Source organism: Desmodus rotundus, chromosome 9 (genome assembly GCF_022682495.2).
Source record: "Desmodus rotundus isolate HL8 chromosome 9, HLdesRot8A.1, whole genome shotgun sequence".
In the NCBI taxonomy this organism is placed as follows: domain Eukaryota; kingdom Metazoa; phylum Chordata; class Mammalia; order Chiroptera; family Phyllostomidae; genus Desmodus; species Desmodus rotundus.
Genome location: NC_071395.1, coordinates 48,540,378 through 48,555,679, shown reverse-complemented (window position 1 = coordinate 48,555,679; position 15,302 = coordinate 48,540,378).

Genomic DNA, 15,302 nt, shown 5'->3' with positions numbered 1-15,302 from the left:
CCTGGACCGCAGGGCTTGGGATTCATCCGAGGAGATCCCCAGGGCAGCTCCAGGGAGAGTAAGACTCACTGAAGATTCCGATGGGCCAAGCACTTTTCCTGAGCCACCTGTGGACCCCAACACCTGGTTGCAACGTGCAGTCACTCAGGTTGGTAAGATATTGAAATTCACCCCAACCTTGTCCCCCATACCCCTCCTCCTCCCGCACCCCAACCCAGGTGGACTCTGAGAGTAGCCTGGGCCCTGCTAGGGATTCCATATTTTCAAAGGAAACTGAGACACAGGAATTCCAAAGAGAGCCCCCAGACTCCCAGGGAGAGCCCCCAAGACTCCGTGTGCCCAGAATCCGCCCCTCCCATATCCAACCTGCTCCTCCTGAGGTCCCGCCTCAGAGATGGCCCAGGAGCCTCCTGGGTGGAGACAGAGAACCCCTTTTCGAGCTGCTGGAATCCTTCCTGCTTCCCTTTAACTCCTGCTGCTCTCGAAAGCTCTGAGCTCAGGCTTCCAATACCACCATCACCTCTTCTTCTTCACTAATTTTAATGATCCTTTGACCTGAGCGTGGCCCCTGACCCTTTACGGACCCAGGCCCGTCATGTATCAGACAAAGCCATCTCCTTTGGTGCACTCCTGTTCCTCCTGGCAAACTCATCTCCACAATGCATCCTCTAGGAAGCCCTCTTCCACCCCTAGGGAAGAATCCTGCTTCCCTGGTGGGTACCTCCAGCCCCATCTCCCGATCTGGCTCAGTCCTGATCCTGTGGGGTGGCTGTGTCTGGCTTTGTCTTCCCAAGTCTGAGGTCCTGGCATCACCCAGCATGAGGCAGACAGGTAGAGAAAGCAGGGAGTGTTTGAATGAATAAATTTACGAGTAAAAGATTAAATTGATTCAATTTGTGTCTGACAAACCCTTATTCAAATTCAAAAACGCCAGGTCTTACGTCTCCTCTTTCCGGGAGCTTTCCCCTCTTCTAGGCACAGACCTAGGTCTCCGTTGTCGTTCCCTTTCCCAGGCTTCCCTGGACTGCCTCCATGCCTGTTTGCCTGGTAAGGTGGTGTCTGTGCTGTTTTCCTAAATTTGAGGATCTCTTTTCCCATGCGCTGGGGAAGTTCTGGATTAGACCCAAGACAGGACTCACCTATTCAGCAAACCCTTATTGGCTTATCCCTCAGGGGTGCAGACTCTGGAGCCCAACTCCTGGGTGTGAACACTGATTCCATCACTTCCTAGCTGTGTGCCTTCCACACCCTGGACCTCAGTCTCCTCCGCTGTAAAAGGGGCATCTGAACAACTTCCAGCTCACAGGGCTGTGAACGTGTGACGGGACCTCTCCAGGCCAGACACCTAAGTGGGCATTCGACGAATGTTCGTTGAATGAATACGTGAACCTCAGCACTTACCTCAGCCTGCCTTAGGAGATCCGTGCCGGTCTGGGGTCTGCTCGTTGTCCCCACTGGCACCTAGAACAGTGTGGGGGCATTTAGGGGATTCTGGTGGCCCCTTCCTGCCCCAAGTGATCTCACCCAGCTACCCAGCTACTTCCTGGGAGCAGGCAAGGGAGTGGTTTCCTGTTTACATCTAGAGCCACGAATCGGTGCTGCACAGGGGACAGGGCCTCCCAGACCCCTGGGGCCATTTCCCCAATGTGTCCATCGATGTGTCTGCACAGTGCCTGGCTAAGGCCTCTCCAGCCAGATGTCACCCAGAAATGGGACTCAGTTCCCACCCCACCGCATTCCGCTGTGTGGCCTTGAGAAAGAAGCTGGACCTCTCTGAGCCTCCATGTAAAAGGAGGGGAATGAACCCTGTGTAAAAGTGTTGTGGGGCTCTTCACCTCAGGCGTGATGGGAACAGTCTTGCCTCAGGACCGTAGCGCAGGTGGTCCCTCTGCCTGGCATGGTTTTCCCCAGATGTGCGCACAGCTTCTCACTGCCCCCTGTCTTTCCAGATGGCCCCTTCTCAGGAAGGCCTCCCCTCACGACACTCCGTCTCACTGACACCCTGCCCATTCTACCTTTGCTTCCTTCCACACACTTTCTACCTTCTAAAATACATAATAAAACATTCGAAATGTATTTTCCTTACCCATCTCCTCTACCAGATCATAAGCTCCCTGTGACCTGCCACGTCCACCCTTTCACCCCAGCTCCCAGAACAGTGCCTGCCATGTAGTCTGTGCTCAATGAAAGTGTGTGGAGTGCATGACGAGTGAATGCATGCGGCCTTGCCACAGCATCTGACTCTGGAATGAATGCACGCTTTCATTCATTCCTCGAAGCCAATGTTTACCATATGTCTGTAGGCCACTTCCTGGGAGCTGGGGACACAGCGGTGATCACGTACAAAGTGTCTAAATGTCTTTGCCACTTTGGAACCTACACTGTCAAGGGGGACAAACACTAAAAAAATCCTCAATGAAATGATACGGAGTGACAAAAGCCAAGAGAGAAAATGTGGTCGGGTGGCATGTTTGGATTTTGAGGCTTGGGTGACATTGAAGCTGGGATGTGATGGTGTGGAGGAGCCAGCGTGGCTGAGGTTTGGGGGACAGCGTCCCCTGGGGAGGGAGCAGCAGATGCAAAGGCCCTGAGATGGGAATGAACTGGTAGAGCCTGAGCAGTGGCAGGGCCCTGCCTGCAGGTGGCGCAGAGCCCGTCTTGCTGCTGTGGCATCCCTGGGGTGGCTGCCAGTCCCCAGGGGTTCGGCTTCTGGCAGGCAGGTCTGGAAGACCCAAAAAGGCAGATCATCTTGGGGTGAGACTGTGAACTGACGAAGGCGACACAAGAATGAACTGAATCTCTAAAGGACATCTTCCTGATCTGAACAGTGGTCTCTCTAAAAATAAATGAATACATAAAATCTCAACAAACAAACAAACAAAAACCCCACCTGCCAAGCCAGGGCCACTTCATTAAGGACCTGTGACAGTTAGTGGATGATTAACCACTAACCCATCTACAGTTTAACACCTAAGCCAGGGGTTTCAACCAGGGGTTATTTTGTCCTGGGGGGACACTTGGCAACGTCTGCAGAGTTATTTATTTATTTTAATACTTTACAAAATATTTATTTATTTTTTCATTTATTTTTCATAAGAAGGGAAGGGAGGAAGAAAGACAGGGAGAGAATCGTCGACCACCTGCACACCCTTGCACACTTCCTGACCGGGGACAGAACCCGCACCCGGACGTGTGCCCTGACGTGGAACTTACGCTTTGCGGAGTGACGCCCACCAACTGCGCCCGCTGGTCAGGGCTGGAGGTATTTTTGGTTATCTCGATGTGGGTGGGGTGGAGGTGTGAACTGTAAATGGCACGGAGTGGGTGGGGGCCAGGCACACTGATTAAATTAGCATTATGCCGCCCCACCAGCGAGGATGACAGCCCCAAAAGTCAACATTGTCGGGATTGAGAAATCCTGGTCTAAACCAACAGAAACCGGCCTAGGGAGCTCGAAGTGAAGGGCGGTCAGAGAGGCAAATCAGGAAGTGAGCCGTGAATCTTAACACTGTTCTATATAAACTCACCATGTGGGATATTTAGGTTTACTATTGCTTATTGATATTATTTACATATCTATTAAACATTTATTAAATAGAAAAATCAAACCTAAATGGCCAAGCATTAGTTCACTGGGAATGTGTTTTGTGAGTTCTAAACAAGGGCTCCAAAGCAAGGAAGACACCTCAGCAAATACAGTTACAACTTAGCCAACCGGGGCCCTGGTGAGCGGGAGGCGTGAGAGGAGGTGAAACAGCTACGTACTGGCCCGTGTCACTGGGATCAGAGTGTCAGCGCGAGACAGGACCTCTTGGAGCAGCCATCAGGGTTTTTTTTTAATAAGTATATTTTATTGATTATGCACCCCCCCACCCACCACCATTCCCCCACCTTAGTTCATGTCCATGGGTCGTACATATAAGTTCTTTGGCTTCTCTACTTCCTGTACTATTCTTAACCTCCCCCTGTCTATTTTGTACCTACCACTTATGCTTCTTATTCCCTGTACCTTTTCCCCCATTCTCCCCACTTCCCCTCCCCACTGATAACCCTCCATGTGATCTCCATTTCTGTGATTCTGTTCCTGTTCTAGTTGTTTGCTTAGTTTTTGTTCTTGTTTTTTAGGCTCCGTTGATCACATTTGTGAGTTTGTTGTCATTTTACTGTTCATAGTTTTTTTATCTTCTTCTATTTCTTAGATAAGTCCCTTTAACATTTCATATAATAAGGGCTGGGTGATGATGAACTCCTTGAACTTGACCTTATCTGGGAAGCACTTTATCTGCCCTTCCATTCTAGATGATAGCTTTGCTGGATAGAGTAATCTTGGATGTAGGTCCTTGCCTTTCATGATTTGGAATACTTCTTTCCAGCCCCTCCTTGCCTGTAAGGTCTCTTCTGAGAAATCAGCTGATAGTTTTATGGGAACTCCTTTGTAGGTAACTGTCTCCTTTTCTCTTGCTGCTTTTAGGATTCTCTCCTTATCTTTAATTATGATGTGCCTTGGTGTGTTCCTCTTTGGGTCCAATTTCTTTGGGATTCTCTGAGCTTCTTGGACTTCCTGGAAGTCTGTTTCCTTTGCCAGATTGGGGAAGTTCTCCTTCATTATGTGTTCAAATAAGTCTTCAATTTCTTGCTCTTCCTTTTCTCCTTCTGGCACCCCTATGATTCGGATGTTGGAATGTTCAAAGTTTTCTCAGAGGTTCCTAAGCCTCTCCTCATTTTTTTGAATTCTTGTTTCTTTATCCTGTTCCAGTTGGATGTTTCTTTCTTTCTTTTGTTCCAAATCATTGGTTTGAGTCCCAGTTAACTTCCCTTCATTGTTGGTTCCTGTATATTTTAATTTATTTCACTTGTATAGCCTTCATTTCTTTCTTCATTTTGCAGCCGAGCTCAGTCAGTTCTGTGAGCATCCTGATTACCAGTGTTTTGAACTCTGCATCAGATAGGTTGTCTATCTCCTCAACACTTAGCTCTTTTTCTGGAGTTTTGATCTGTTCTTTCATCTGGGCCATATTTCTTTGTCTCGGTGCACCTCTTAAGTTGTAAGGAGGCGGAGCCCTAGCTATTCCCCAGGGCAGGGCAACCCTCCTTGCTGCGTTGTGGTGCAGTCTGTGAGGGCGGTGTCAGAGAGGGGACAATGCCAATCCCTTGCCCCACTTTAGTCCCACTTTCCAATGAACTTTCCTGTGAGACTGGGAGTTTCTCCAGCCTTCACAAGCCCCTAGAACTTTACAGCTAGAGGGTTTGAGTCTTTAGTTTCCGGGTCAGCGGCCCTGCCTCCTATGTGTGGTCAGCTGCCTTGCCATGGGTTCTCTCCACCGGTCTGCTCATCTCTGCCCCTCCCACACGTCCTAGAGGGAGGGGAAGTGAGCTCCTGGCTTGAATTCTTAAGTCCATGAGGGACCTCATAAGGACTCGGAGGGCGGAATAGCCCTGGGATTCCTCCATTACAGAGATCTGGTGAGAAAAAGCTGAGAATGCGAGTAGCCAAGAAGGATGTTTCTTTAACTCCTTGGTTGTCGGAGTTCCATGCAGTTTGATTTTCTGGCAGTTCTGATTGTTTATTGTTTTTAAATTTGTTGTTGTCCTTCTTTTGGTTGTGCAAGGAAGCGAAGCGTTTCTACCTACACCTCCATCTTGGCTGGAACTCTGTCCCATTTAGTTTTAATTAATTCCATTAATGCCTGTTATTTTCCTCACATTCTTCTTTCCTTGTTTATTTATCAGAACTCTTTGCATATGAAACATCCTTCTTGGCTACTTGCATTCTCAACTTTTTCTCACCAGATCTCTGCAATAGAGAGATCCCAGGGCTATCCCCCCCACCCCAGCCCTTATGAGGTCCCTCATGGAATTAAGAATTCAGGTCAGGAGCTTACTTCCCCTCCCTCTTACACTAGTCCTCCATTAATGCACCCAAGATCTGCTTTCCTTTTTCAGCCACCAAGACCCCCTTAAAACCTCAAGCAGGAAATGATGCCAACCTCACAATGTCCCACACCTGCACCGGCAGGATAAAGAACCCCTGGGCCTCCTTTTCAGCAGGCCTGGGAGTGCTGAGGATTTGCTGGCCCAGTGAGCCTTGCTGGGTGCCTCTGTGGGCTATGCCCAGGGAGTCTAACCTGTCCTCTTGGGTGTCAGTGTCTGAAGGGGCGAGGACCCTATAGCTGCTGTGGAAGCCCCTGGGGTTAGGGGCTTGGTGTCACCAAGGAAGGCATACTTCTTAGTACGTCTTCCTCCAAGTGACTGGGCAGCCACTCTGGGGGCACAAGAAGCTCCTCTCAGGCTTGGGTTAGAGTCCTTGACCCCCACCCTGCTGTCCATTCTCCACAGGCCTCATTGTAAAACAAAATGGCCGGACTTGTTGAAACCCAACAGCTGCTTACTCTGAAGTGCGCAGCGTGTGAACAACTCTGGCGGAACCTCCGCCCCAACTTTACAAATGCGGAAATGGAGCTCAGGGAGGTGTCCCAAGTGGATGCCTCGCATTACCACAGCAACAACCCATTTTGTCTCCAGGTTCCTCAGCCCTAAAAAGGGTCTCAGCAGCTCTTATCCCAAAACACATCTGAAAACCATGCATTCATTTTTTTAACAAATAGGTTTTGAGGAAACTAAGAAGCCTCAGCTTCAGGCCTGGTCCCTTGGAAGACCCTAATTTGTGGGATACAAATTTGGACACCTGTGGTGTCATGGCTGGGACAGAGGAAGGACCAGGATATTGAAGCTGAGGCTTTGAAGGCTGAATAGGAGTTCACTAAGAGTGTTCAGGTGGAGGAAATAGCAAATGCAAAAGCACAGAAAAGAAAGAAAACAAGGCCTATTGAAGGAATGGCAGTTTATTTTGTTGAAAAGTAGAATTTGGAGAGAGGGTGATTTCTGAGGCCAGGGAGGGTGTGGCCAGACCCTGTGAAGACCTTGAATGTCATGCTGAGAAGTGGGACTGTCTCCTGGGGGGCGAGGGGAAGCACAGAGGGTATGTCAGCAGGGAGCGGAGAGGCCAGCTTCAAATTCATTGTGTGGTCCCTCTTTGCCCTGAGTTGACCTTGGCAGGCGGCTTGCTCTTAGGAGCCTGTTTTCCCAGGAAATGGGCATGCTGACACACCTAACACAGATCTGAGTCACTGACAATTGTTTCTCAAAGTGGCCAGAACAGGCCATCCAGCTCTGGGCTCTTTGCCCTCAATTCTCTGGTGCGATTTCACCATCACCCAGAACGCACTTCCTCTAGAGCCCACAGAAAAGCCCTGTGCTTGCTTGCCTTCGCCAAGGGCCTCCTGCGGTGTGACTACTGGGTGCGGTTCCTCTCAGGCATCTGCTCACTTGCATCTCTCCCCACCAAGGACCTCGGCCCCTGTCACCTGCTCCAGCCACACTAACCTCTCCACAGTTCCTTAACCGCCCTGCTCAGCCCTGCCACTGCCATTCCCTCCACCTGGGAAGCCCTGCCCTCCTGCTCTTGCTCTTGATCTTCAGACTCGGTCCAATGTCGCCTCCTCAGAGGGCCTCAGCCTCTCAGCTAAAACACCCTGTCCTGGCTTTGCTCACCGCCATTGGACAACTCTACTACTTCTCTCTTGTCCATTCCCCAACCAGCCTGGAGCCCCAGGGGTGGGTCCTGCGCTCTTGTCCCAACAGCTGTGTCCCCACTTGAGGCTCACTGGTGTTTGTTGCCAGAGGGAAAAATACGAATGATGACCCATATTAGCCATTTCCATGTGCTTCACTTGAGCCCAGCTCCCCCAAAGGTGGCAGCTGCCACGTGGGGGTGGGAGGGTGTGGGAGGAGGAGTAGGGAGACCTTGGAGGATGCATTAGAATCAGGGGGCAGAACCAAGAGGCACGGAATATTCCCCACTCCAAATGTTCTGAGTGTGCTAAAGAGCCCGTATTCACGACACTGAAATATTCATGATGCATTTAATGAGCAAGAAGTGCTGATTGTTAGTGAAGTGCTGAGCACTAATGACCCACTGAATATGCAGGAAGCACCCAGTATTTACAATCCATGACATAGCTGTAAGGCGACAATTAATAGCTGCAAGGCACATTCATGATGCATCAATAAATATTAATATCGGCACAATGAAATGAATGAGCGACTAACAGTCCCGAGGCACCGATATACACGGTCACTGAATATTCACGACTCATTACATACACGCTACTAAATATTAATAACTTGTTGAATATTTATAACACACTAAGTATATAGAAAGTGTTCGGCCCTTTCTATATACCCTGTCCAAACAGTTAGGAGTGAGAGGGCTGATGCCCTTGAAGCAGCCATAGTGCTGCCTGGGAAGGACATCTTGCCCTGGCTCCCAGTCATCCTGGGATGCCTGGACTTTGGCGTCCTGCCTGCAAAGGAGGATGGTGTCAGCAGCCAACTCATGGGTGGCCCCATCAGGTGCTGAATATCAGTGATGCTGTGGCCATCATTGCTCCTGCACTTTCATCGGCCACCCCCTGGGATTTGGACGGGGGCGTGGAATACTCCGAGGCTGCCAAAAGGAGAGGGGAAGGGTGGGGGTGACAGAGCACCTGGAAGAACCCTATTTGTGTGCATAACAACCTGTGTCCTGGGAAGGGCTAGACGACCAACGGCCTTTTCTCCAAGTCACTCATTTACGAAGTGCCAGCGATGACAACGTTAACATCATCATCAGCCACCGTTTTCACTTGTACACTCAGGACCGCTGTGAACAGCGGGTCTGTGCCGTGCCCCGTCCGGGGCTCTGGGCGCACAGACAACTTGTGGGAACGAACTCCTGTGCTCATGGGGCTGATGTGCTGACGGGCAGCAGAGAGTCAGGGAACGAGACAATAGCCTGGAGGCTCGAGAATGGAATCGGGGCACTCCCCTTGCCCGCAGAGGAGTCCCTGTGACCCTCACTGAGCATCCGGGGGTGGCTGGGTGCCAGGGTGAGCTGGGCACAGAGAGGGTGCCCACCTAGCAGAGGTGACACAGCCAACTGAGGTCGAGGAGGGTTGGCAGGATTTGGACCCTGACCTGCTGAATCTGAGGGTGATCCCTCGCCATGAAGTACCAGTTTGGCCTCCTAGTAGCGAAGGGCTGGTCCCTATTTACAAGGAGCATGAGGAGCTTTTGTAAACAGATAAAAAAGAAGGAAAGCCCGGTAAAGATAAAGCTTTAGATAGGTGTGTTACGAAGGCAGGAAGGTGGATTTACGCAAACATTCACCCGATGAACGCATGGGTGTTGAAGAAGGGTGACGTGCTGTTTGGACCCCTGGGTCCTGTTCGTAGTCCCAGGGCTCATCACAAATGACTCACTGGATGAGTCATTTGTCCTCCTCTAGAGCAGAATCTACGCTTCCTAGGATGGGTCCAGGAAGGAATCTGAGGCTGGACTGAGGCTTCTGATTAAATGCCAGCCCTGCCCCAGCTGAGTCTCAAAGGGCATCTCTGGGCTTATTTCCTGGATGGGGAGACTGAGGTCTCACGGTCCCTTCTTCTGGGAACTTCCTGAAGGACCCCACACCTTCAGGTTGGTCAGGCCCCTCCTCCAGGCCTTGCGCTTAGAGCCCTGTCATCTTCACATTATTTCTGGCGTGCAGAGGGCAACGTCACGAGTGAGAACACGATGAGCAGCATAATCGGGATTAGAGTTAACACTCCATGCCCCGTGTGCGGCCTCTCCACCACGTGCTCATCTATACTCCACACCTGCACTGAGAGGTAGGGCCAAGGTAGCCTTGTATTCATGGATAAGGAAACTGAGACTAGAGAGGTCAAAGTACTTATTCAAAGAAAGTCAAGTGAAAACCCTAACCCTGTCTTTAACCACTGTCTGGTGGGACTTCCTTTAGTTGGCCATGTAAGTAGTGAGCTCCCCATCATTGAGGTGCAATCAAGCTCAGCCAGACTCCCATCAGGAGGCATAACAATGGGCATCCTCCCTGGTTCACAGGGCAGTGAGAGTGGAGGCATGTCACTGCTCCTATCTGGGCCTTAGAAGTGGTGGCAGGAAGTCATCTAGTGACATCTTATCTCCTGACGCCAAGCCAGCTTGTCTGGATTCCCTGAACTCTAACCTGGAGCAAAGAATCTCTGAGGCCCCTCCTTGGTTTCCCCACACCCGGAGTACTTGGCAGGAGTCACCAACCCTCGGGGTACAGGAAAGGGAAGAATACATAGGTGTCAGGGCTGGGCTGGGCAAACACAGCCACTCCCCGATGGGGCCCCAGTAACTGACGCAGGGCAAGACCTCCTCCTTTGGACCCTCAGCCCTGGCTGGTGCGGCAGCAGCCTTGCTGCCTTGAAGCCCGCGGGGCAGTGGGAGGAAGAGGTGGCCCCAGGACCAGCTCCATATCTGACCAGCTCCCTCTGGGTACCAAATCCCAGATCTGGACGACAGGAGTCCCCGGACCAGGCAGGGCACAGGATCCTCAGTTTCCCCATCTGAAAAGTGGCCATGAGAAAAAAGTCTGGTCCACAGAGACAGTCGGTTGGAAACCTGGCTAATGACATAATTGTACTAACCATAATAATAGTTACTCTTCATATGGTTATGGTGACGGCCGAAGTTCGCTGGGCGCCCACTTAATGGCCATAGGGCTTACTGACTGATGTCACCTTCAGCACTGTCACCCATACCATGAGCTCTGATCAACATCGTAGGGAAAGTGGGGCTCAGAGACCTAAAGTCACTCACTCCAGGTCCCCAGCGGCCAGGAGCAGCCTACTCATAAAAGCTTCTGCCTGCTGAACACATCCTCTTGGGAGCTGGGTCACTGTCCTCCCTCACAGCAGGGAAACTGAGGCATGTCTAGGGACCAGCAGCAACTTGCCTGAGCCACACTGAGGCTGAGCAGGGACCTGAACCCTTGGGGAAGCCACGAGCTGAGGTCTTCAGGTCTGAATGCGGCCCAGTGCCTGGCAGGGCTGAGAGTAATGGAAGAGACTGGCGGTCGGCAGCAGCTCCTTCAAGTAACAGTAGTAAAGCTCACCTGGGGCCCCAGGTGCTATTCGTCCCCAAATCAGCGCTCCTAACGAAAGGACAAAGCCAGCACCATTGGCTGAGCAGCGCTCTGCCCTTGTCAAACACAACTGCCATTTCACACTGCTGAGCGTATGTCCCCAGGACTGGAACACTACTGGAAAAGCAAGGGCAAAACGTGACACTCCCCCCGCCCCCCCCACTCTGCCACACACACAGACTCAGGCAAAGATAACAACGGAGCAAACTGCAGCTTATGAAAAACCACCAGAAACCTCCCGTGCTGCCAAGCCCCCAGTAGCACGGGGTCATCCAACAGCCACCCCCAACCTTTTATAATCCAATTAAAATCCAATAAAAGCTCAAAGCCCCCACCGCTCAGTGCAGGTGAATCTGTCCACACCAAGCTCCTCTCCTCTCTTGGAGAGTGAATAAAAACTTTGCTGTCTGCACTTTCTTCTCTTTGTGAATCCTTTCCCAGCCTGCGTCACCTACCACCCCAGCAATAACGACAACCGTACGAGTAATGGCCAACCCACTCAGAGAGCCCTCCACTCCTCACCCTCCACTTTTTCTGATCCCACCTTATACTTGGAGGTGGGCAGGGGTCTAGGGTCGCCACAGGTGTCCGTGGGGCAATGCAGGGATCAAGGATGCCAGAGACCCAGGTGGCCTCTGTCTCCCCCGCCCCCAGGCGTGGGGGAGACTTCCTTCCCGGACAGGTCTGAGCCAGCCTTAGAAAAGCCGGGGTTACTATTAGGGATGACGGAGAACGACGGGGATTTTGAGACGGGGTAAGGAGATGGGCTCCAGCATCTCCTGGCAGGTTCACAGTAAATGCCTGCAGAGACCCCACCCCAGGCACCTGCCAGAGTTCCCCAAGAACCCGCACTCCCTCCCTTCCACCAAGGGGGTCCACCAGGTCCAAGGGAAACCCCAACACTCACCCCCAGACACGGTCCAGTCTGCGACCCCTACTCCTCTTCGCTGGCGACTAGGAGGAAGAGTTTCACCGGAGCGGGAGTCCCCGCCCCCTCCCTCCAGCTCCCTCCAGGCCACGCCTACCGCCGGCCAGCCCCCTACCCCGCCACCTGCTGGGCCGAATTTCCCGGTTGCCAGTTGCCGAGTAGAGGTTCCCCCCTCTGGCCCCTCCTTCTCCCCTCCCCGGCCCCGCCCCTTCCCTTCCACCGCCTGGCTCCATCCACCCCCTGTGCTCTTTGCGGCCTCCACTGTCCTCTGCGGCTCAGGATCCTACCTGAGACCAACTGACAGTCAGATAGTGAGCTCCCCCCAGCTGGTGGTGTGCAAGCTGAGCCCTGTCAGCCCCTGGCATAGGGCCCCACCTCCCCCAGCGCTGGTCCACCTTGTGTTCCGTGAAGAAAGGGCCGAAACGGGGCAGGAAGCAGTTTGAAATCCAGTGGCCCTTCGGGTCTCTGCAGGGGATCGGAGAGTTGCTAACCCTAAAAACTTGAGACCCCAGACATCGGAGGCCACCGGCTAGCATTCGGAAAGATTCTGTAAGTTGCAAGTCTGATTTCAAGATTCTTGGGGTTGGGGCTGCCGAAGGTTCGGAACCCACCCCCACCCCCACCCGGTACTGTGTGCATCTGAGTGTCTAGAGGTGTCTAGTGTTGACGTGTTGACGTGTTGGAGTCAGATCTGGGTCCACATGGCGCCAGGCGACGGTTCTAGTCACCCATCGTGTTTCTTTTGGGGGGGATGGGGGCAGGTCCTCAGTTTCCACGTCTGGAGCCCTGGACGCCCATTCTCCCTCACCACGATTTCAGTTCGGAGCCCTCCCCCACCCTGTGGAGCCCTGGGTTCCCTGAGTTCTTGGGCCCCATAAAGGAGACAGAATCCAACTCAAAGGCCTGGTGTTGAGGGAGTGAGTGGTCCCGCTGGCCCCCCCACACCAGGCAGAGCCCCTCCTGAGGTGTCCCCGGGAAATGCGCACCATCCTAATCCTGCATTCAGGGTGGAGGAAGTGAGTTCCGTACACGACCAGCCCTGCCCGCCCCAGGTAGCTGAGGCTTGTCTTATTAGGGGTTCCAGGAAAGGAGGACCCCAGAGTGGCTCCCAAGCTGCCAGGGCAGATTCTGAGGCTGTAGGGCCCTGGTTCAAATGTGGACTGTGGTTATCATATGACTCAGCAATCACACTCCTAGGTCCCCATCCAAATGGCCCAGAACAGGCGTTCACACCCACCCTTGCAACTCGAGTTCAGAGAAGCGCCAGTCACATCGTCACCAAAAGGCAGGCACAGCCCGGGTGTCCACCAGCCGATGAGGGGTCACACACACGGGAATGTCACTCAGCCGTAAAGAGGACCGAAGCCCCGACACTGGCTGCAACGTGGGTGAACCTGAAAAACATCCTGCTGAGTGACAGGAGCCACACACAAAAGACCGCATGTGGTCTGATCCCATTTATGTGAAATGTCCAGAACAGGCACGTCCGTAGAGACAGCGGGCCAGATTAGGTTGTCAGGGAAGGGGGAGGGGGAACAGGGAGTGCCTGCTCATGGGAATGGGCTCTCCTTTGGGGGTGATGGAATGTTCTGGAACTAGAGGTTAGGCGAAAACTAATATCAACTAGGTGTTTTGTCACCCAGGATTTGTTTGGGAAAAAGAGAGGGTGGCAACCCAGTACACGCAGGCACGGCTGGCCAAATGCTCACTCTGGCCTGCGCGCCAAGGTGGAGGGCTGTTTCTATGGGGAAAAGGAAGTTAAGAGAAAGGGAAGTTAGAGCCATGGAGCTTATTATGAGCACAGAGGCTTCCCGTAGGGCTGCAGGGCGCAGGGCTCTCACGGTTATGCAGAGTAGAGAACTCCTGTAGGCGCCAGCCCTTCCCACAGACCTTCACACTGATAACGTTTGCTCAACGTGCCCAACCCCGGGCTGCACGTAGTAGATGATTTATTTTGTTATGTGAATGTCACATTTTATAAAAAGCCCCACCTAGGCAACTCACCAACTGGGGTGGCCCCAGGCAAGTGACCTCATCCCTTTGGGCCCCACTGTGAGGTTGGGCTTCCCAGGCATAGGAGACTGGGGAACCTAAAATGCCAGCCTTCCTGCCCTGGCAAGTCAAAGGGGTGTCCCATCCTTCCTCCTGGCCCATGTCACACAGCTTTGGATGTCCAGGCAGCTAGGGGCCCACACTTCACAAATGCCTTCTGTGTCAGAAGATACCGAACCTCACTTGTGACCCGAGAAAGCCAAGCCAAGCCCCTGGGGAGGTGCCAATAAACAGTGTCCCCCCAGGCAGGGGCCTACGGCATGGAGAGGGCACCCCAGCCACTCAGTCACATAGGACCAGCAAAGGGACCATTTGGGGGGGCCTGAGGCCACTGAGAGTACACACATGCACGCCTGCACGCACGCACATATATGCAAAGGCAGGATGGAGGGGAAGCACCCACGGGATCAGATGTTTGATTCTGGCTCCTCGATGAGGCTGAGGCCCAGCAGAGGGGAGGGCCCCGCCTCCACTGGCTCCACAGTCCTGTTGGCGGCAGGCAAGTGTGTGGCTGAAGCAGTCAGTGCCTGAGACGCCCCATTTACCACACTGACTGGTGTGCCCGCCTCGGTTGATGTGCGCTGAGCTGCCGCAGCCCAGACTGCTCCCAACTTCCCAGACGAGGACACTGAGGCATGGCCAGAACCCCCTTTTCTGTTTGTTTTTTAAGATTTCCATTTATTTATTTTTCAAGAAAGGAGAAGGCAGGGAGAAAGGGGAAGAGAAATATCGGCGTGTGACAGAAGCATCGATCTGTTACCTCCTGCACGCCCCAGCCCGGGTGGCAGGGATCTGGCCCACAACCCAGGCATGTGTCCTGACCGGGAACAGAACCAGTGACCTTTCTGTTTGCGGGAGAATGCCCAACCTACTGAGCCACACCAGTCAAGCTCCCCTTCTCCCTTTGGAAGACAGGGTGGGAGGATCAGAGACCACAGGCTGAACCCCGCTTCCTGAGTCCCATCTGGCCCCCGCTTGGTCCCTGGGGTCCGCACAGCCTGAGGCTCAGGCACGCAGGGTCCTCACTTGTCCGCTAGGACGCAGGACTTTCCACTGAGCTCAGACCTGCTCCCCGTCACAGTGTGCTGGTGACCAAGCCTGTCCTGGGCCCTAGCAGGCCTGTTCTCACCCACCTGCACTGAGGCCCACCCCCACCCTAGCTCCCATCACAGAAAAGCTGCCAGCACTTCTGGGGTGCTTCCCCTGTGCCAGGTTCTTGTCGAAGAGTAAGACCTCCCCTCAGCCACCCAGTGAAGTGGGTTACAGATGAGGGAACTGAGGCACAGGAAGGGCAAGTCACTTGCTCAAAGTGACACA